The sequence below is a fragment of the Natrix helvetica genome (assembly GCF_964273705.1).
Source record: "Natrix helvetica genome assembly, chromosome: 5".
NCBI lineage: Eukaryota > Metazoa > Chordata > Lepidosauria > Squamata > Natricidae > Natrix > Natrix helvetica.
In genome coordinates this window covers 53,752,396-53,775,352 of record NC_138551.1, presented here as the reverse complement: position 1 = coordinate 53,775,352, position 22,957 = coordinate 53,752,396, and the positions used below count along the sequence as shown (strand labels likewise).

The following is a 22,957-nucleotide window of genomic DNA, read 5'->3' as shown; positions in this document are numbered from 1 at the left end:
CATGCTTTCACGGTCATACTAAATCCAAAACAAAAGCCAAGATGAATGAAATATGAAACATTTTCCTCTTAATTGAAGATGATATTCACATAGTGCTGCTTTTTAGTAGACCGACTGTATCCATACTGTAGATATTGTAATATCCCAGGTTTTCAGGCCTCTGCAATATCCCTTCCATCTTTAGAGGAACATCATTGCAAGTAATTGTTCAGGAAATTATTCAGCCCATATAGATATTAGTTGCCAAAGAATGCTACAAACAGATACATTGTTTTTAGGTGCACAGGGAGTAAATTAAAATACTGGAAACTGCTTTCAGGGAAGGTATTTATTTGTTGCATCTAGTGCTGTATTGTCTACATACTGATTGTAAGAGCTCCTCATTATTTCAGAGATGGCCCTATTAAAATTGAATTGCAGATTTGAATGTGCTACTCTTTAAAATTGGAATTGTTATCATACCAGATTTTTCATGCATTATTTTGTTTCTGAATGAAAAAAAAAAAAGGAAAAGCCATATTTGTTTGAAATTTCAAATGTTTGTAATATATGTAAGCATAATGTTTTCTACTACATACCTTAAAAATGTATTTATTCCTGATATAGTGATGGAATGTAGTTCAGAATTGCAGGATTAATGTTAATCACACGGAACCAAGAATGACACATAGAAGGTGTTATTTCAGAGTACAGTAATTTCTTCTTATGGAGCCGTGGTAGCACAGTGGTTAGAATGCAGTATTGCATGATGACTATATCCGTAGCCAAGGGTTCAATTCAGACTGGCTCAAAGTTGACTCAGCCTTCCCTCCTTCCTCCTTCCAAGGTCAGTAAGATTGTTGGGACAAAGAGCCCCTCCTGCAACTTCAGACTACATTTCATCACAAATACTACTTTTAAGATTATGCCTGTTATATATACTTAAGCCTAAACTAAAACAGTATTTTGGTCAAAATGATCATAATTATTCAAGGAATATTAATTAGCCTTATAAATTGGCAAATGATTGAGATTATGTAAATGGGTGACTGGTCTAATTTACAGAAATAAGTCTTATTGCATTCTACGTTGCCAAGTCATATTAAAAAAAAATCAATTAGTCCAGCTATCATACAGCAAATTTGTCTTTTCATTATAAAAAAGGACAAATGCATCAATATAAATTCCATCTGTGTCACTACTTTTTATCTATTAATTCCATATATTTTAATGGATTCTAAAGGATTCTAATGGATTCTCATTTTGAAGACTCTACATCTATTTAATGTTCACAACTATGTGAACGTTACCAATTATGATAAATGTTATCTATGCAACTTTCCCAAGTACATGCAGGTGTAGGAGGTATTTTTAAAATATAATTCCTAGGGAACTCAATAGACTTTAAGGGCATGAACAAAAGCTCTAAATGTCTATTTGAGATTAGTCCAATATGTCTCAGTCACTTCATATGCCATTCAGAGTCGCTTCAAATCATGAGATGGAGAGCATATAAAGTTTAAAAACATTAAAAATAAATAAATAAATACATACACACACACACACACACACACACATACCCTCTAGAAATTCAGACTTCAATCCCAGCATACTTAAGCATTATGCTGTCTGAGAATTTGAGAAGTATGTAAAAATGGAGGATATTCACACTGAGGAAAAATTGCTGCATAATATGAGAAGGAGGGAACCAAATATTCCTATTTATTATCATATAGCATGGCAAAAGCACTCCAAAAACCACATGTTTGGTTTTTTTCAACAGAATGGAATAAATTTGCAAGCAAGATAAAGGAAAATCAAAGAAGGAGTGAAAGCTAAGATTTTATGAAGATGTTATTTTAAAAAAAACAGCTACAAACTAAGTATGTAACTTGGATTGTTTTTACCCTGACTGGGATTATTTATTTATTTATTTATTTTACCGTGCTTCTAGACCGCCCCCTCTCCCGAAAGGGACTCGGGGCGGTGTACAGTCCATATAAAGAATATATCAAAATACAATAAATAAAAGAATTAAGTATGTACAGTTAAATATGGAGGAGGTTAAAATCGAATTAAAAGAACTGTACAGAGCAGGTATATATAAATATAATATTAAAACCCCTAGGACACACACAAATTAAATTAAAAACAATACCCCTAAAATAACCAGTTAATAGTACGTTTACCAGGAGGAACAGTTGTAATTAAGCCAGGCCTGCTAGTCGGAACAGGTGAGTCTTCAATTTTTGCCGGAAGGAGCGGAGGTCAGTGGTGGTTCTGATGTCTGGGGGGAGGTCATTCCAGAGGGTTGGGCCCATCACAGAGGAGGCCCTATTCTTTGGTGTCGCCCGTTGGCATTGCCTAGTGAACGGCACCAGGAGAAGCCCCTCCCTGTGTGAGCGAATTGGCCGCAGGGAAGTATGTGGGAGGATGCGATCCCGCAAGTAACTAGGTCCTGTGCCATGGAGCGCTTTAAAGATGGTAATCAGCACCTTGAAACGCACCCGGAAAACCACAGGTAGCCAGTGCAGCTCGCGCAGGAGAGGTGTTACGTGGGAGTACCTAGTACTCCCCATCAAAGCCCGCGCGGCTGCGTTCTGAACTAACTGCAGTCTCCGGGCGCGTCCCAAGGGCAGCCCCATGTAGAGAGCGTTGCAGTAGTCCAGGCGGGACGTCACCAGCACATGAGTGACCGTGTGTAGGGCATCCCGGTCCAGTAGGGGGTGCAATTGGCGCACCAGGCGAACCTGGTGGAACGCCCCCCTTGCCACAGCTGCCACATGGTCATCCATTGACAGCCGGGCATCAAGGAGGACGCCCAAATTGCACGCCCGTTCCACAGGGGGCAATTGTTCGCCCCCTATGGCCAGCGATGGAATCAGCTGGCTGAACCCAGGTGCCGGTAGCCACAGCCACTCAGTCTTGGAGAGGTTGAGTTTGAGTCTGTTGTCCCCCATCCAGACCCCGACGGCTTCCAAACACCGGGACATCACTTCGACAGCCTCGTTGGGGTGGTTTGGGGTTGAAATGTACAGCTGAGTATCATCAGCGTACAGGTGGTACTCAACCCCAAAACCACGGATGATCTCACCCAGCGGCTTCACATATGTGTTGAACAGGAGAGGCGAGAGGACCGACCCCTGTGGCACCCCACAAGTGAGTGGCCTCAGGGTCGACCTCTGCCCCCCTGTCAACACACATTGCTTCCGGTCGGAGAGGTAGGAGCCGAACCACCGCAGAACGGTACCTCCGACTCCTATCCCCTCCAACCGGTGCAATAGGATACCATGGTCGATGGTATCAAAAGCCGCCGAGAGGTCTAATAGGACCAGGATAGAGGAACAACCTCTATCTCTGGCCCTCCAGAGATCATCGACCAACGCGACCAAGGCTGTCTCCGTGCTGTGCCCGGGTCGGAAGCCGGACTGGCATGAGTCTAGATAATCGGATTCGTCAAGGTGTCGTGGAAACTGCTGCGCCACCACATTCTCAACAACCTTCGCTAGAAAGGGAAGGTTGGAGACTGGACGATAATTAGCTAGCTCCGTTGGGTCGAGTGAAGGCCTCTTAAGTAAGGGCCTCACCACCGCCTCCTTCAAGGCGGTTGGTAAGGATCCCTCACCCAATGAGGCATTCACCAGGCCCAGAAGCCAGCCTCGTGTCACCTCCCAAGATGCCAGTACCAACCAGGAGGGACACTGGTCCATTAAACATGTGGTGGGTCGCAGCCGTCCACGCAACCTGTCCAAATCCTCGGGAGCAACAGAATCAAACTCCTCCCAGGATGGTCTCACAAGACTCACTGTTGGCGGCCCGTCTGGTCCACTGAAGGGGGCCCATCCGCTCCGGATCTGAGCGACTTTGTCCTGCAGATATTCCCCAAACTCCTCTGCTCTGCCCTGCAAGGGCGCCCCCTGCATCCTCTGTGATAAGAGGGAGCGGGTCACCCTAAACAGGGCGGCAGGGCGGTTATCAGCGGACGGAATAAGAGTGGCACAATATCTACGTTTGGCCGCTCTCAATGCCACAAGGTAGGTCCGTAAATAGGCTCTTACCTGTGTTCGATCAGATTCGGAGCGTGAGGACCTCCACCTGCTCTCTAGACGTCTCCTATGGCGCTTCATCACCCTCAGCTCCTCGGTATACCAAGGAGCTCGGGTGGGTCGCTGCCGCAGGAGAGGTCGCAAAGGCGCAACCCGGGATATATTTGTAGAAATAATAAACCCTTGATATCTACTCTTTCCCCAACATTTAAACATGGCATGAGAGGAATTATGCAAAAGGATAGGATATTTATAAACTAATGCTGGAAAAGGGAGGAATTTGTGGAACGGGTAGATAGAAGATTTGCCCCCCACCCCCTTCCTTTTGGATTTTTAAAAATTGGGCTCACTAAATAAGGTTGATCTTCAGACCAGTTGAAAATCATTTGTTTTCCTTTTTTAAGTTCTTATTTTTCTGCAAATGAATGAATTCACTGCCACAACACAGCCATTTTAGAAATGGTTTTCCAGCACCTTAAAGCTACAGGACATGAAATCAACTTTGAAGGAGCCAGGTTAATCTCCAAAACAGAACACCTCCACAAGAGAATAATCATGGAAGCCATCGAAATAGAGAAACACCCCCACAACATGAACAAACGTGATGATACCTCCCGCCTACCAAACATCTGGAAACCAGCCCTAGCCAACGAACAAACACCACCCACCACCCAAGCCGTTACAATACAAAACAACAATGCACACACAGCCTGCACCAATCAGCACCAATCTACCAATCGTGATACAACCACACAACCAATCATTCCACTTGCTGAAACAAAGCAAGCACCCCATCCCCTCCCACCAAGACTTACAGAAAGACGGCAACTCCGTTCCCATTTTAAGCCCACGCTTGAAGATGGCAGGTGAGATCCTGCCGAAACGTTGCAAAGACAATTTCAACCTTACACGGGAAAAGACCCGAATACAACAAAACCAGCATACCTACACCCGTGAAAATCTACGAAAACACACACATATGTGTGTGTGTGTGTGTGTGTGTGTGTGTGTATGTATGTATGTATATATATATATATGTGTGTGTGTGTGTGTGTGTGTGTGTGTGTTACAACCCCTGATATATGTTGTATTTGTGCTGATAAATAAATAAAGGGAGACTAGTATAGATCTATTTCAAGCTATTTAGCTCTCATCAGCTAGCCATACCCTTACTGGGATTAGAACCTGGGCTGTATTACATATTAGGCAGATGTATTAGCCACTAAGCCACTAAGTAACACAAATACATGCCTATTTCTCTGGCTCATCTGATAAGGAGGAGAGCCTTAGGACAGAAAGGGGGAGTAGTGAGCTCCCTCCCATATTTGGGCATACCAGGGGTTCTAACACAAATACATACGTATACGTATGCGTATGTGTATGCGTATGCATATGCACACACACACACACACACACAAACACACACACACACATACATACATGTGTGTGTGTGTGTGTGTGTTGTATTTGTGCTGATAATACACACACACACACACACACACACACATACATATATATAAGTTCTGAGTGTATCCCCCTCAGGTATTGTGCCAAGTTTAAGACAACTGAAGCAGGGGCATAAAATACAACAAAGGTGATCAGAGGACTGGAAAATTAAGTCCTGGGAGACGAGATTAAAGGAACATGTATGTTTAGCCTTGAGAAGCCTGAAGGAGGATTTCTCATTTTCTATAAACTTCCTAACAGCAGGAGCCCTTTAACAATACTGCCAATTTCCCAAAAAGAAATGTTTTTTTTTTAAAATTAGAAATTCTCAAGTAAAAGCTGGACAGATGCTTAATTTAGATTTCTGCATTGAGCAATTGCTTAGCATTGGTTCAAGGCAGCTGCTGTACGTGTTAGCATACATTCCTCTAAACTGCATTGTTATATATTCACCAACACAACCAGTTATTGTACAAGTAGTTATCTCAAGGTTGGGATGGTGGCTCAGAATGTAATACAAATATGAAACAAAGCTTTCTCAAATGAAATTAGGCAAATCTATTTCAAAGTTTATATTTCTTGCCATTTATTTCTTTTATAATTAAGTCCACATCATTACTTTAGGGTTTCTCAATTACGCTTCTTCCAACATGCTTATTTTTTTTTTTAAAAAAAAATACAGAAATAAAATAAAAATCACATTCAGGTCGACAGTCTTCAAAATATATTCACATCCGTTTTAACAGTAGCAGAAATATCAGTAGGTTACAGCAGGGGGTGGTCAAACTCAAGCCTGCTTAAATCTGGCCCATGAGCCGCCCTGGAAACAGCAAAGGACTGGCCTGTGGTGCCTCTGCCCATGAAAATGGAGCTTGCAAGAGCTCTGTGCAGCCCCCCACCCGGAGCTCCATTTTTGCTAGCAGAGTATTGCAGGATGCCATTGTAGCTGAAAACGGAGCTTGAGAGCCCATTTTCATTGGCAGAGCACTCAGGCCACCACAGGAGCCCCTGACACAAGTGATGTCAAGCTAGCCATGCAGGTCAAACACACCCTGATGCAGCCCTCAATGAAATCGAGTTTGACATCCCTGGGTTACAGCATTCAAAATATTGCAATATTCTTCCTCAGTTCTTGATTAATAAGCTGACATTATAATCCTTGTAAGTGTACTCAAAAATAACCACAATGAGATCAACACATATGCTAGCCATAAGTAATGCTGCAAACTCAGATTTTTTATTATACTTTCTAGATCCGTGATGGCGAACCTATGGCACGCGTGCCACAAGTGGCACGCGGAGCCATTTGTCAGGGCAGGCGAGGCGCTGCCCTGTCAGGTGGCCAGCACGCATGCGCGCGCTGGCCAGCTGAGTTCACTTTTTTAAAAGCTATTTTTCGCCTTCCCCAGGCTCCAGAGGCTTTATAGGAGCCTGGGGAGGGCGAAAAGAGCCTTCCCCCCCCCGGAGGCTTCAGGGACCGTCCCTGAAGCCTTCGGAACGCTTAAAACCACCCTCCGAGCAAACCGGAAGGTTGCTCGGAGGGTCGTTTTAAGCGCTCCGAATGCATCAGGGAAGCCTTGGACGGTCCCTGAAGCCTTTGGAACGCTTAAAACCACCCTCCGAGCAACCCGGAAGTCACTTCCAGTTTGCTCGGAGGGTGGTTTTAAGCGTTCCAAAGGCTTCAGGGACGGTCCCTGAAGCCTCCGGGGGGGTGGGGGAGGCTCTTTTCGCCCTCCCCAGGCTCCTATAAAGCCCCTGGAGCCTGGGGAGGGCAAAAAAATGTAAAAATGGGGGGGGGGGTCGCATGTTGTGTGCGCATGCGCACTGGGGGGGTCGCGCATTGCATTATGGGTGCGGCACGCCCGCCCTCGACCCCCCTGCGCTCCCCCCATTTGTGACACCCGAGCCAAAAAAGGTTCGCCATCACTGTTCTAGATACTAGAATCGCAAAGCACTTTGAATTAATTGGGGGAAAATTCTTCTGACTTTTGCAAAAGTGCCGATTAGCAAATCCTTAAGTTATGTTCCTAATATCACACTATAGTTTGAAAAGAGGCAGCTGTGCAGTCCTGTTATTAGCTGCAGCTACTTTAAGAAGTTACCAACTAGTGCCATGTTATATGCTCTAAAATATGATTCAAATGGAAAATGGCATAAAGCTCTACTATAGATATTAAACATAGTTCAGAAACCTTTCCAGAAGTGATATACAACTGTTATTTTTTCCTAATATGGATTATGTTATTCTTATTGTTAAAATTACAATCTTTTTGTTTTTTGATGTTGCTAAAATATTCAGCTAGATGAAATTGGGTTATTAACACTCCCCCCCCCAAAAAAAGGAGTTAATGCTGTAAATATCTTCATGCAGAATTTGTTCAAGGTGACCTGACTTGTCAAAATGTATCAGCTATAGTATTTTATAGAAATGAAAATGAAAATACGTGTTTGATTGTTCATTTGCAAATATAAGACATACATTATTTATCAATAGCAACCTTACATTTAAAGAAGTACCAGTGAAGAAAAAGCTACTTGAAGATTATTGAACATTCCAAAATATTTCACGTATTTCAAATACTTCATCACATATAGCTTAAAGGAGGGTAAACCATAAAACCATTTAAGGATATTTTTTATTTGATTGCATGGTAGCTACTTTAAGTCAAGACTATAAAAAGCAGAAATCACTAGAAAAACATGTAAATGGAAAAATATGCCTAATATATATGTATGTATGTATGTATGTATGTATGTATGCACGCACGCACACACACACACACACACATGCAAACCACAAAGTTTTCTACAATGTATCAACTTTACTAAAAGCTTATTCAAGAATTCTTTGTTCACTCTTCAGAGATAACACAACCATTGCCATGCTTTTGTTCACTCATTTGAGGTGAATATTTCACTACTTCTAAGCAAGAAAAGAGCTCTCAGGTGAAACAGAAAGAAATTGCCCTGATGATGGATGTGTTGGCATGGTCTAGAAACTAAGGTAAGATATTCATTTCTTACATTGCTCATCCATCATAAATTGCAGGTCATCCTTCAGCTCTTTATATGCCAAATTCCAACTTAGCATTATGTCAATGATGATGCAAATTAGGAGGCCATTACTATTTCATAAATTTGTCTTTTAAGCAACAACGCTATAAATTAATTATTTAAACATGGCCATTTAGGGCCATAGCTATATAAAATTAATAGCTTGAAGCATGTGTCTTTGTATTTTAGACACCTGCTTTTGCTTCAGATTCTATTCAGTTTCTTTGAGATATGAGATAGTCACATGGGAAGAACATTTATACATAAAACCTAAAGAAGTTATCACAGTTAGACATGCAGATCCTTACTATTATTACCAGTACTTAAATTGAGGTACTATCCACTCCATAAGCCATCAAAGAACAATTACATCCTTAAATATTCAAATATTTATTTCAATCTGTATCATTCAAAATCCACTTTCAGCATTCTCTATCCTTAAGAATAGATTGGTAAAAAACTGGTAAAGTTTGGGAATTACAAAAGATGGAAAAGAAAAACCATTTCACTGGACAATTTTGGATACAATTCAGAATGCTTCTTATAACAGACAACCACGGTATAAATTCAGATATCAAATGTGGAGTTCCTTCTTGTAATGCCTCAGGAAAAAAAAACATTTCAAAGACACTGTGTTAACCAGAATAAATGAAAAAATGAAGTATATTTTATTTAGAATTCCATAATAGCAATAGCACTTAGACTTATATACCTCTTTAAAGTGATTTACATCCCTCTCTAAGCAGTTTACAGTGTCAGCATATTTCCCCAAATAATCTGGCTTCACATTTTACTAACCTCGGAAGGATGGAAGGCTGAGTCAACCTTGAGCCAGTGAGACTCGAAATGCTGAATTGCTGGCAGCCGGCAGTAAGCAGAAGTAGCCTGCAGTACTGCATTGTAACCACTGGGCCACCAGAGCTCATATAATAAACATATAATGCAGAAGGTATGGGCAGGTTCCATTTCCTAGGGAGCTAGGCTCGGTGGGTCCAGGAGGTTCTGCTATGGACCCACCTTAAGGAAATTCTCTTCAAAATGACTTGGAAAATGTATAAGGACAGAGCCTGTTTCTGTATAGCAAACTTTTCTCAGCAGAAAAGAAATAAAAACTCAAGACTTTTTTCTCCTTTCTATTTACAGAAGCCATATCATTTGTCATCAAAGTAACCTACTAAATGGGGGTAGTACAAATACATAACTTTGAAACTGAATCAGTACGTTACAATTGACCCTTAAAAAGGGAACTGGTTAGGGCAGCAAAAAGATCACTTTAGCATTTTGTCATATAAATTAACTCCATGAAGTCAATGATTTGCAAAACTATGGAGAAAATTGCAGGATTAAGAAGTGATCATTTGATTAAGATTCACTTAAGAAAAGAGTTATTCCCCAGGAAGGGAAACACATCTGAAAATGTCCAGAGTTTTTGAGAAGTCCTTGATATAAACTGTTTATTGGCGAAAATTGCATTCTTAGTAAGTACAGAAAAAAACCAGTAAAAGCAAAGTGGAGACTCACCCGAAAGGAGAAATCTATATTTCTGAATGTTTATCAGTGTTCGATTTTTTAGCCTCCTATTGTCTCCTAGATTTAGGTCAGCAAATTGTACCTTAATCCATTCAATTTCTGTACATTTGAAATAGAATTTCCCCCATTCACTATAAGATGCCACCATCTGGTGATTAGATAAGATTCTGCAACCTTCTGAATATACAACACAATACACTGAGCTTTTGGCTGCAAAAACCTTGCCTACTTTTGATTCATCAGGTCATGCTGTTTTGTCATTTTATCAGTTGCTCTCTGAAGTCAATGAGGTGGACGTAGAATACAGAAACTTTTTCAAGTATTTGTACCGGTGTATTTTTGTTTCAGGGCCAATAGTAGCCTTCAGTGGTTTTACTGAATTTCACTGAAAGAGCTGCTTAATCTGCAGCAATCATGGTATAGAAACTAATTGTGCCAATATACAACTCTTTGGATACAAGCTCTACAGGTTTAACAAGAGAAGCTCCCTGTGCATTCATTAACATACTTGTTTATTGAGAGGAAGTGAATATGGTGGGAAAGATAGGAATGTAAGAAAGAGATAAATCAACAGTCGTATTGCTTATCATTGCTTATGCTTCAGAACTAAGCATTTCTGAATACTGATCATTTTTATTAAAAATGGTGAATGATCCTTACAGATAAAATCTAAGGTACTCTACTGCTTGGAAAAATCCAAACAAGCCTTTCTTTTCCTTTGAGTTAAAGCACAGCAAAGCCACCTAATATATTTATTTCCCTGACTACTTTTACTTGACTCGATAGACCATTTTAAAAAAAACCTTAAACAGTGTTTCTCACTTATGTTTTGTAAAATGCTTTTCAGTGAATTGCGAATAGCGAAAATGTGATCACAATTTGGGTGCTTGGCAACCAGCTCCCAATTACATTGCAGGGCATCACAGATGTATAATTGCCATTTGCAACCTTCACTGCTGGCTTCCAACAAGCAAAGTCAATGGGAAAGATGGCAGGAGGTTGCAAATGGCAATCATGTGACTGCAGGGTGCTGCAACTGTTTGGGATTCAACTGAGAAGAGCAACTGGAACTGTTGAAACTGCTATCATAAGTTGGGCCAGTCATGTGACATTACACCACATTATCACATTGGTTAGCAATGGAGTGCCAAGTCCTAATTGCTATTAAGGAAAGACTACTGGTACTGCTTACTGATGAGATTGAAGTGATATCTGAGGTGCCCTCAAAAAGCAAGCATTTACTTTTCAGGCTGATTACCTTGATTTCATTCAATGCAATGATGTCATTGTATTCTGGTGGATCCCAATTCTATTTGTGTGATTTATTTGTACTATTATATCAAAACAAGCCAGCCATAATGGTATGAATAGAACACCGAGAGCCAGAATTAATCTTTATTCCTCAAAAAGAGCTTCCTTTTTCAAAATTATTCTATAGATTTTACCTTCCAAGCAAATTACCATAGTGTTTTAATAACAAGATCTAAAAGAAAATTCTGGATATTTTTCTTATCATGCTTGAAATATTAATCTAATACATTAATTTTTAGAGGTGATAGCATATACAAACATTATATATGTATGGATACGTAAGAAATTTAATATATATTCATCTTATAGTTGAGTGTTCTGGAATTTCCCCTTTTTTCTAATGTCCCCTGATCAGTATTTTGTTCTTCATGGGTTAAGTTTCTTGTTATTGCATTTTTTCTTTTACCATATATAGTTGCTTGTTGAATTCTGTGCATATGATTTAGGTCATAAGGTGAATATCTGGATTGTCATACCTTGCCTTTAGAATCCGCACAAACTACTACTTAATTCACAGAGATGGAACCTCTGTTCAAAACTCCCATCTGTTACCAATTACTATACTTTTTGCTCTCCTTATGAGAACATTAAAATGAAATTTTCATATCTCATTTTAGAGTATGCCACTGGGAATTATCTCCATCCTCTTACATTAATTGCAAATCAGTTTTGTTATTATATACCTCAACTAGTTTCCATAAGCTAGTGCCAGATTTTAGCATCTAGTCAAAAGCTAATAGTTAAATGAATTAGTTATCCACCTGAGAGAAGTTACATATTTCAAACGTGCATGCTTGCTAAAGGATTTTAACAGCTGTTTCTTATTTATATCCATTTATTATCACAAGAACTTCAAAACACATACACCTTGACTGGCCAGCTGATTGTAAATAGTCAAATGTATCCTTGCAAAGATGCCTTGTAATTTGCTTTAGGGAAAGCACTTTCTACTATCAATGATAATAGACTGATTAAGTATTCCTAATGCTGTTAGAATGGGAACTGATTGTGTAATGGTGCTAATTAATAACTGCCAAAACTTATTCCAATTATTTACCTTTATGAAAGTCATGTGTAATGATAACAACTCTTGCCATAGTGTACAGTAGCATTTATAATAGTTTCTGATTGGCTGGTCTGAAGATAAAAAAAAGTTTATCCTGAAAAAAGAAGCATGCAGAGCAACAGAAATGTAAGTCTAATATATCAAAATGTGGCTTTATTCCAGGCACTGATGCCTAGGAGAAAAGTTATACCAGTTAAGTCTGCACAAAGAAAATATCCACTCTTCAGTACAAACATGCACAGGTAATTCTAGCATTTTAGGTTTTAACTTTTTTTAAACCTATGTTCGTATCATTTGGACATTCACAGCCGTTTTCACCATTACAGTGGGAAATACATAGTGTTCACCAATTCTAAAATTAGAAAATAAATTAAAGTATACTAGCCTTGAAATGTACCAGCAACTGAAAGAAGCTGCTAAAGCAGGGCTGTCAAACTAGCAGCCCAGGGGCCAGATGTGCCATGTGCTGGCCAAGCCCATGCCCAGTTTAGCGAAAGGGGAAAAAGTTGTGATATGTCAAATGATGATGAAGTGATGACACGAGTTTGGTAAAGCATTACCAAAGCCACTTGCATAGGGCTAGAAAAAGTAGGGGGAGGGGGTTCCCACGGGGGGACAAAAGGACAAACTGAGTCTGTTTTACTGATTTACTAGTGCCTAAATTAGTAAACCACATAAGTAGAAATCAGTGGTGGGTTCTGGATCCCATTCCAACTGGTATGGTTGGAATGGGCCCGGTGGCATCCACATGGATGCGCACGTGTGTCTTAGTGCCTCCGCGAGCGTCCGTGACGCTCCAGCTGCCCAGTGGAGTGTTGCACAGGTGCTGTACGTGCCTGAGAGAGAGATCTCAGATGGTAACAAGCAAACAGCCCATGCCAGATCAGTCTGTTGGAAATTCAATGAAAACAGGTGGAAACTTTTTCCCCTACCCAAAAAAGTTAAGCTTCTAGCTTATTATACCATATGGGCGGAAAGGAATAAAGAGGTACCATAATTTATTTTAACTATAAATAGGTTTTGTATTTTGATACACAGCAATAGTTTGGACTCTTTTTTAGCTTTTCCACAATAAATCTATTTATCAGGAGTTCTAATATCCCTGAGTGCCTGATTATCTGTTTCCAGTCTAGTTTGCTGGGAGAAGTGACAGTTAGTGATAATCTCAGATAAATGAGATATATAGACATACACAATGTGATCATATATGCTATGGTATTGTTTGTAATAGCATGGTAGTCAGAGGTGGGTTTCTACCGGTTCTCCCCAGATCGGGTGAGCTGGTAGCAGTGGTGGCGGGAGGTTCCGCCCACCCTTCCGGATGCTTCTGCACATGGGCAGAACCACCACATGAGCGCACGGACACGGGTGCACGAGCAGAAGTGCATGAACGAACTGTTAGTAAAATAAATTGAAACCCACCACTGGTAGCAGGGAATATTTTGCTGCATTCTGATTTCTTTTATTCTCACTTACAGATTTAGAGACTAACCTAAGAAATGCATATAATTTTCACTTTCATGAATGTCTTAACTGAGCAGCAAGAAGATTCTAAACGCATACTAATTAATAGGGACCTATAGAATACATAGAAGCAATAGGGACCTATAGAATACATAGAAGGGCCACTTGTTTAGAGGTAGGGCTGGATTCTGAATAGCAATGAAGTAGTCAGATACATAGCACTTAATATAATAGAACAATCTTCTCCAATCTTTTCCCCTCCCAGACTACTGGCTACAGTTTTTACCACTTAGTAAGTTAGTAAATATGGCCACTGGTCATATTAGCTACAAATGAGTCACGGCTTTATGCAATTGGAAGATCGAAACAAGTTTCTCACCCAGCAGAAGGAAATATACATTTATAAACCTGTTGGAATCTAGGAACTACCAACCAAAATTAAAGTCAAGCAGTAATAACACAAACTGCAGCTGCTTTTTTTTTTCAATCTAGAAAGCTGGGGAAACTGCTGTTTGAAACATTTCAGAACTGCCAAAATAAATCTTTATTTTCAGGTGCCAATTGAAACAATTTTCTGGCATTTTAAAATAGGCCTTGATTATGATTATTATTATTTTGCTAAAAGTAAGCTTCAAAACTAAAAGTGTATTGTTTCAAGTCACACCGTGATCCTGAGATTTATTTCACGACCACAGATCCTACTGCAACAATTCATTGGAAAATGTATGGCCTGTCATCTGTCCCAGTTTGCAATCATTATCCTTTTCTGAACTATGTGTCATGGAGAGATGATGAGCTTTGAAAAGAAAGAAAGGACATAGAAGCACCATAAACACCTGGCCAAAGGCTACTATCTACCATCTCTGTTCATACTGTTTCTCCCATTTCTCACATATGTCAAACCTGTCCCTATTTATGAAGGCCATTACCTGTTTGTGGATACTTGTCTTTTCTAAAACAATTGCTGGTGTGCCTAATTGCCTTTCAGAAGGTAAATGTTTCTGAATATGATATGAATGGCAGCTGTTAGATAACAAGTTAGCATTCCAGTTAGATAGCACTTTAACTTTAACTTTTAACTTTTATTTGATTTCTAAACCGCACCCTTTCCCAGAAGGGACTCGGGGCGGTGTACAGTCATATTAAAAACAATAAATATACATAATATAAATATAAAATAGATATAGGTGTGGCTGGAGGAGGTAACATACAATTTACTGTACAATAATAGTTAAAGTTAGATTTAAAATTTAAAAATTTTAAAATACATTAAAAAACTACCCCTAAAAACTATCCCGGGATAAAATGTTTGCCAGGAGGTATAAATGGGACTATAAGTGGGCCAGGCCAGCTAATTGGAACAGGTGGGTCTTAAGTTTCTGTCGGAAGGAGCGGAGGTCGGTAGTAGTTCTGATATCGGGGGGGGGGGGAGGTCATTCCAGAGGGTTGGGCCCATCACAGAGAAGGCTCTACTCCTGGGCGCCGTATAGATAGCAGTATTCCAGTATTTGAGAGGCTGCCACAAAGAGGAGAGATTCAACTTATTTTCCAAAGCACCAGAAGGCAGGATAAGAAACAATAGATGGAAACTAATGAAGGAGAAAAGCAACCTGGGAATTAAGGAGAAACTTCCTTAATAGTGTGGACAATTAACAAGTGGAATAGCTTGCTGTCAGAAGTTGTTGGTGCTTCATCACTGGAGATTTTTAAGAAGAGACTGGATAGTCACTTGCCTGAAATGGTATATGGTATCCTGCTGGGGGTTGGACTAGAAGACCTCCAAGGTCCCTTCTAGCTCTATTCTGATTGATTGAACTGCTAAATATGTATTTTTGTGCATTTAAATTAAACTATTACAGTCGTTTTAACATTTATCAGATTGCCAGTGGTTAGCTGGTTCAAAGTAACACAAGCAGCATGGAAGGCCTTTCACAAGTGAGTATGGTATTTCAAAACAATTATTCTTGCTTGAAAATGCAAGTAGCATGTATGCGCAAAAAATTTTTATTGCAAAAGATTAAATGAATGGTTCTGGAAACCTTCCAGACAACTTCTTACATGCAACAATAACTTGAAAAGAAGGCAACAGCAATTGGAAAATTATGATTGTATAAAATGTATCTATATATAAAATCAGATGTTAGAAGGTATTGCAGTACTGTCAGAATATATATGTGGCTATATTCTAATTATGTACATTTCTAACACAACTAGATCTCTTTGAAGCTCCAAGTTATATATTCAAGATTTAACAGATAACACAGGAAAAAGGACAGCCCATCCTAATAAAACAAATGATGGTCAATAAACTACAACTAAATACTATTTTCTATGATTTGTTGATAAAACAACTTTGTCACCCATGTATTTAGAAATGTAAAATGGATCACTATATACACCCCATTGTAATAGAAAATCCTGAAGCAATCAAAATGCCCTATTTGCCCTCAGACAGCACATAGAGTACCTTTGAGGGAAGCAAATTCTGATCCCCAAATGCAGCAGCAATACATTATCTTTCCCCCAAATGTTTATTTCACAAACGTTTCATAGCCTCATTGCTTTGTTTAAAATGCTATGTTCATGAAATCATCAGCACAAATAGTTCCCTCACTAAAATATTTTTAGAAGATCACAGTCAGTTTTAAGACAGAACATTCTCAGCCTTCAACTTTGATCCTATATGCCTTTTTTATAGACCTAATAAAGATATCTAAAGTGGTCAATTCACCATCTTCCTAATCACAAATCCTTGAATGAGGTAGGTGCACAGGTAAATGAGCACTTTTTTTGTAGAAAACATGCATGAATGGGTTGTCAGGGATATAGTCTGCAACATATAAAAATAACCCAACATACACATTGGAAAAGAGTATATTTTGACAAACTTAAAGTAATTATTCATGTCCTATTCCTCTAACATACCCTAAGTCAAAAACTTCAATTTTATATCATACATTTATCAAAGCCTCCAAGGTTTAATTAGTTTTGTTTAGCTACAACAAACCTTCGAACATGCCAAATGTCATCATTAGTTTTATTGCATAATCTATGTACAATGTTGGTTATCAAGACTGTGTATGTGTATAGGTTTATATTATACACACTCATATATACATGCATATACGTACAATAAATTTAACATTTCAAGAGTTTATACTTTTGATTCTTAACTCATAAAACATCTATATCTCAAACAACAGGGACTAAATTCTGAGAAAGAAAAAAATAATGTTGTTTAGAAAGCCTATCTGTTGGTTAGGATCTCCAACTGCTTTTACCAATAATTAGTGATTATAACCCAACATTACCTACCATCCTACAAAGAATATTAAACAGTTTCTGAGTGAACTGTGTTTCTGAATAATAACTGCAGAGTTGCTTGAATTATTATAATACTTAATTAGAATTTAATATAACTTGCTGTCTCTTGTGCCCAGCCTATCCCACACTATGCAAAATATCCTTCATTTGTTTATTGCCCTCAAACTGGAATTCAGAACTAGTGGTGGCATCTGAGAGGACAACTCCAGACTTGATGAGGCTTTTTATGTCAGCTATTAATCCAATTAACACATGCCCCAAAGGTGCTTTTTCAAGAGGAATTCCCCACCATCCAGTCAGAGTTGAAGTAGCTTCTTGGATAAGAAGATAAATGTCTTCAAAGACAAACAAGATGTCTCCAAAGAAAAACAAGGTTTGCCTCCTGAAGAAGCACCCCTGGGATAACTATGATGTGGATGACTAAGAATCTCCATAGACATCAAGCCAGATACAGTATATCTAACACAGAAGCCATAGATACTAAGAGAATATATGTGGGAGTAGTTTTAGAAGTTGATCTTATAAATTCCAGATATAGTGTTCCACACTATTGCCATGGCCATCCTCTCAGACATTTAGTGCTTATCAGAGTGCTAAGATGAGGATAAAGGGCAATCGCAATAGTAGGTAGATACCATAGCTGTGCGGTAGCAGCTATGTAAAGATGCTATCTGCTAATAATGACCTAATTATTTGCTGAGCAGCTTCTTTGCTACTATTATATTGGCAATAGAAATCACATACCTAATGTTCTGCGATTGATGCCCTAAACATTCTGAATCATTTCTCTAACTATGCATATAGTAAAGCACAAGATCACCTAAGTTCTAGAAATGACCAGAAGGAAACTACAATGTACATTCAAGATCGACTCAGCCTTTTATTTTTATGAGATCAGTAAAAGGAGGACCCAGATTGTTGGAGTCAATAGGCTAACTCTGTAAAGCCCTTACAGAGATGTAAAGTACTATGAAGTGGTATATAAGTCTAAGTGCTATTGCTATTCTGTATGGGTGTACCTGTGAGGTGATTTCCTGTTACTTTGGTCTAGTTTATCAGAAAAGATCAGTGGAAGATCAGTGGAAGACAGATAGTATTCATATTCATTTGAAGAATGAAATGGCATCCAATCTGCAGAACTTTCTGGTGGGACTCTGATGAAAGAAATTAAAGACTTTCCAAACTAAAAGTTGTTTTTGTAGGATATAATTTGTGTTCAGGGCAGGCTCCCATCTGATATATTGCTGAAGGTGAAACAGAGCAAATACTGATTTTCACTATATTTAATTGGCCTTGCTATAGATCTTGTAGAAAGTAATATAATAAAACTTCTATATTATGTCACCCAGTACCTATGTATTGCCTCTTTCTTCCACATTGAAAATGCAATGACAGATTCAATGTATACTTGGAACACTATCAAGAGTCATATATTATGTGCCCCTCATAAAAGTATGATACATAGCATTAGAACATTTCTGTCTATCTCTGATGGTCCCAAAGCTTTAAGAAAACATGCATAATATGGATGATACTAAAATATATTGACTTCCCAAAGAGATTCAATATGAAAAAACAGAAAACCCAAGTGCTAGAAATATCTTATGTAGAAGTAGCTACTTGAAGAACAATTTTCTGTCAAATCAAGAGAACTTGTCAATGCCATTTTTCATACCATATTCTTACAAAAATGGGTAGCAAGGACAAAAAGCTCATTTGTCCAGACTTTCCCAAATAGTTCCCAGTGATACAAAAGTCAAACACATATATGCACACCCAAAAATGAAAGAACAGTCAAATTCTAGTTAAAGTAACAAGGCAAACAACTGCAGGCTACAATATTTTAGTACTTTTGAAAGGAATAATAATCTAAATAGATTCCCGGATTCAAAATTTACATTACTGATTGGAACAGGACATTAACATCACTTAGAGTAAGAAAAATGTTCCGTTTTCTATTATGAAGTGAAGAGAAAGGAAATTGTCCATTATTTCTACTCCTAGACTTTCAAAACCTCCCTGCAGCCATGTATACCTGGATAAGCAGATGTAACATTACAAACCCAATGACAATAACAATTCATGCAAATTGGTCATGTACAAATAGCTACACTCTCAGTGTTATATTTAGACAGGGAGGTTAGCAGGAAGATTCACAAAACACAATAATAAGTTTAAGTTCCCAAAAAAAGAACCACTTCTGGCAATTTAGGCTTTCCTAGACTATAAAGACTTCCATAGCAAAATCAGTTAGAAAGAAAAAGAAAAAAGAAAAAAAGAGGAAAACAAAAACAACTGAATAGTTGCAAAGAGCTTTTAATTAACAGCCAAGATAAAACACTATTATAATTTGTAGTTTTGTTTGTATTAATTCAGTCAGATTCAGCAGGAATTCCACCAAGGAATAAAGAGAAGCAGATGCAAGAGGAGTACATTAATAAATCATGAGTGTCATTAAAATTTGTAAAATAATATTTTCTGGAAACTTTCAGCCATTAGTCCTAGAGCTTTCTCAGCAAATAACAATTATTATTATTATTATTATTATTATTATTATTATTATTATTATTATTATTATTATTATTATTATTATTATTATTATTATTATTATACGATTGTATCACAGCGGCCAGTTGATTCGCCGGATTTGGCATTGATTACTAGTCGGGCCCCACCCAGGGGCCTAGGACGTGGTAACGTATTTTCGTAATATACGTGCAGATCCAAGCAGTGCAGCTTTTTGCATTTGACTGATGGTGATTTTGTCAAGTTTTAACTGTTTTAAATGTAATTCCAGTGCTTTTGGAATAGCACCCAGTGTGCCGATTACCACTGGAATTACCACTGCTGGTTTGTGCCATAATCGTTGGATTTCAATTTTTAAGTCCTGGTATTTCACGACTTTTTCATGTTCCTTCTCCTCAACCCTGCTATCACCTGGTATTACGATGTCTATGATTGTAACCTTCTTTTTCTCAACCAGTGTGATGTCTGGTGTGTTATGCGCTAGTATTTTGTCTGTTTGTATACGAAAATCCCACAGGATCTTGGCCATCTGATTTTCGGTGACTTTTTCAGGCTTATGTTCCCACCAGTTTGTTGTTGTTTTAATATTATAATTTTTGCACAAATTCCAGTGGATCATTTGTGCTACTGAATTGTGCCGCAATTTATAATCAGTCTGCGTGATTTTTTTACAGCAGCTGAGTATGTGGTCAACAGTTTCATCAACTTCTTTGCAGAGTCTGCATTTGGCATCATCAGAGGATTTTTCGATTTTGGCCTTAATGGCATTTGTTCGGATAGCTTGTTCTTGCGCAGCCAGGATTAGTGACTCTGTTTCTTTCTTTAATGTACCTGCTGTTAACCATAACCAAGTTTTTTCACTGTCCACTTTATCTTTTATTTTTTCCAGAAATTGACCATGTAAGGCTTTGTTCTGCCAACTCTCCATTCTTGATTTTATCACATCTTTTCTGTATTCTTGTTTCGTCTGTTGGGCCTTCAGTAGATTTTTGTTCTTTACTTCGATTAATAGATGTTCTTGACTTTCTTTTAAATAATCAGCTAGTGCATGTTTTTCTTCTTCAACTATTTGCTTCACTTGTAATAATCCTCTGCCACCTGATTTTCGGGGCAGGTATAGTCTATCAGTGTCACCACGTGGATGTAAACTGTAGTGCATTGTCATTAGTTTCCTGGTTTTTCGGTCCAAAATGTCCAAATCAGCTTGTGTCCAGTTAACTATACCAGCTGTGTATCTTATAACTGGTATTGCCCAGGTATTTATGGCCTTGATTGTATTTCCACCATTTAATTTAGATTTCAAAATTTTCCTAACTCTGTTGGTGTACTCTCTCCTGACAATATTTTTTACTTGTCCATGTTTGATGTTATCCAACTGCAAAATGCCTAAGTATTTGTAGGCTTCATTTTCGTTGCATTTAATTAGTTGGCCATTGGGCATTTCAATTCCCTCACATGTAGTGATTTTGCCCCTTTTTATGGATACAGTGGCACATTTTTCCATGCCAAACTGCATTGAAATATCGGTACTGAATACTCGGACTGTGTTTGTCAGTGATTGGATTTCTATTTCTGACTTTCCATAGAGTTTCAAATCATCCATATATAATAAATGTGAAATTTTTTCAGCTTCTTTGGCTGTTTGGTAGCCTAATTTCATTTTTTTTAAGATTACTGATAGTGGGATCATCGCGATGATGAAGAGAAGAGGTGAAAGTGAATCACCCTGGAAAATTCCTCGCTTGATATTAACCATTCCATAGTTCTCATTCCCTACTGCCAACTCAGTTCTCCATTGTTTCATCGCCTTTTCAGTGAAGGGTGTAATATTTTTACTAATGCCAGTTGTTTCTAAGCATTTTATGATCCAACTATGTGGCAATGAGTCGAATGCTTTTTTATAATCAATCCAGACCATATTCAAGTTCGTTTTTCTTTTCTTACAATTTTCTAATATCATTTTATCAATTAGGAGCTGATCTTTTGTGCCCCTACTCCTTCTTTTGTTGCCTTTTTGCTCTACTGGCAAGATGTTGTTTGTTTCCAAATAATCCATAATGTTATCTGCAATAATGCCTGTGAGTAATTTAAAGGTTGTTGGCAAGCATGCTATTGGTCTGTAGTTTTCAGGTATTGTTCCTTTAGTTGCATCTTTCTGAATCAAGTATGTTTTTCCAGTTGTCAACCATTTATCAATTTGACCATTTTGTAAAATTTCATTCAGTTGCCTGGCCAACATTGCATGTAAACTGGTCAGATATTTGAGCCATAAACCATGTAATTGGTCATTTCCAGGTGATGTCTAATTCTTTACTTTTTTTTACTCGATTTTTGACCATCTCAGTTGTTATTTCTAATACTTGCATTTGTTTGTTACCAATGCTTTCCTCAAAGTCATGTATCCACTTTGCTTCTTTATTGTAGTCCTTTGCATTTCCCCACAATTCTTTCCAGAATTCAGCTGTGGCCTGCTTTTCTGGTTTTTGACTTTTGGTGCCACCATTCACATTAAGACTTTGATAAAAACGCCATTGGTTTGATCGAAATTGTTGATTTTGTTTATACTGGATGATTCATGCCTCATATCTTTCAATTTTTCTAGCTGTTGCTGTTATCTGCTGTTTTACAATCTCTACAGCTTCATTGATGTTTCTTGTATCCAATCTATATCTTCTGATTAGCTGATCTATGATTTTTCTGTTTTTAAGCCGTTGCTCATGCATGTTCTTTAAGTTGCTAGCATCTGCCCTTAATTTTTTGACTTTTTGTTCTAATCGGATTTTCCACTTTGGCTTTGATGCTTTTTCCATTGTGTGATTAGGTACTTTGATTTTAATGCCTAGTTCATTAGTGACTATTACAGCTGCACTGTACATTAACTGATTTGTTTCCAAGATGGATCCCGATTCAATTGTTGAAAGCACCGCATTAACCATTTATTATTATTATTGTTGTTGTTGTTGTTGTTGTTGTTGTTGTTGTTGTTGTTGTTATTATTATTATTATTATTATTATTATTATTATTATTATTATTATTATTATTATTATTATTATTCAAAGAAAAGATGAACCAAGCTGTTCATGGCTTGGAGAGACTATAAGAAAGCATTTGATTCAGTTCCCCACAGCTGGATCAAGAAATGCCTGTATTAGCAGCAACATACAAAAATTCATGGAAACTTCAATGAACCTCTGGAAAACTAAGCTTATG

At 38.3% G+C, this 22,957-nt stretch overlaps 1 protein-coding gene across 1 annotated transcript in view; it reads right to left on the bottom strand.

Annotated features, from left to right (window-relative positions):
- The window catches only part of SORCS3 (sortilin related VPS10 domain containing receptor 3), a 541,760-nt gene that overhangs the window by 313,692 nt on the left and 205,111 nt on the right, over positions 1 to 22,957 (bottom strand). The window lies entirely within an intron of this gene.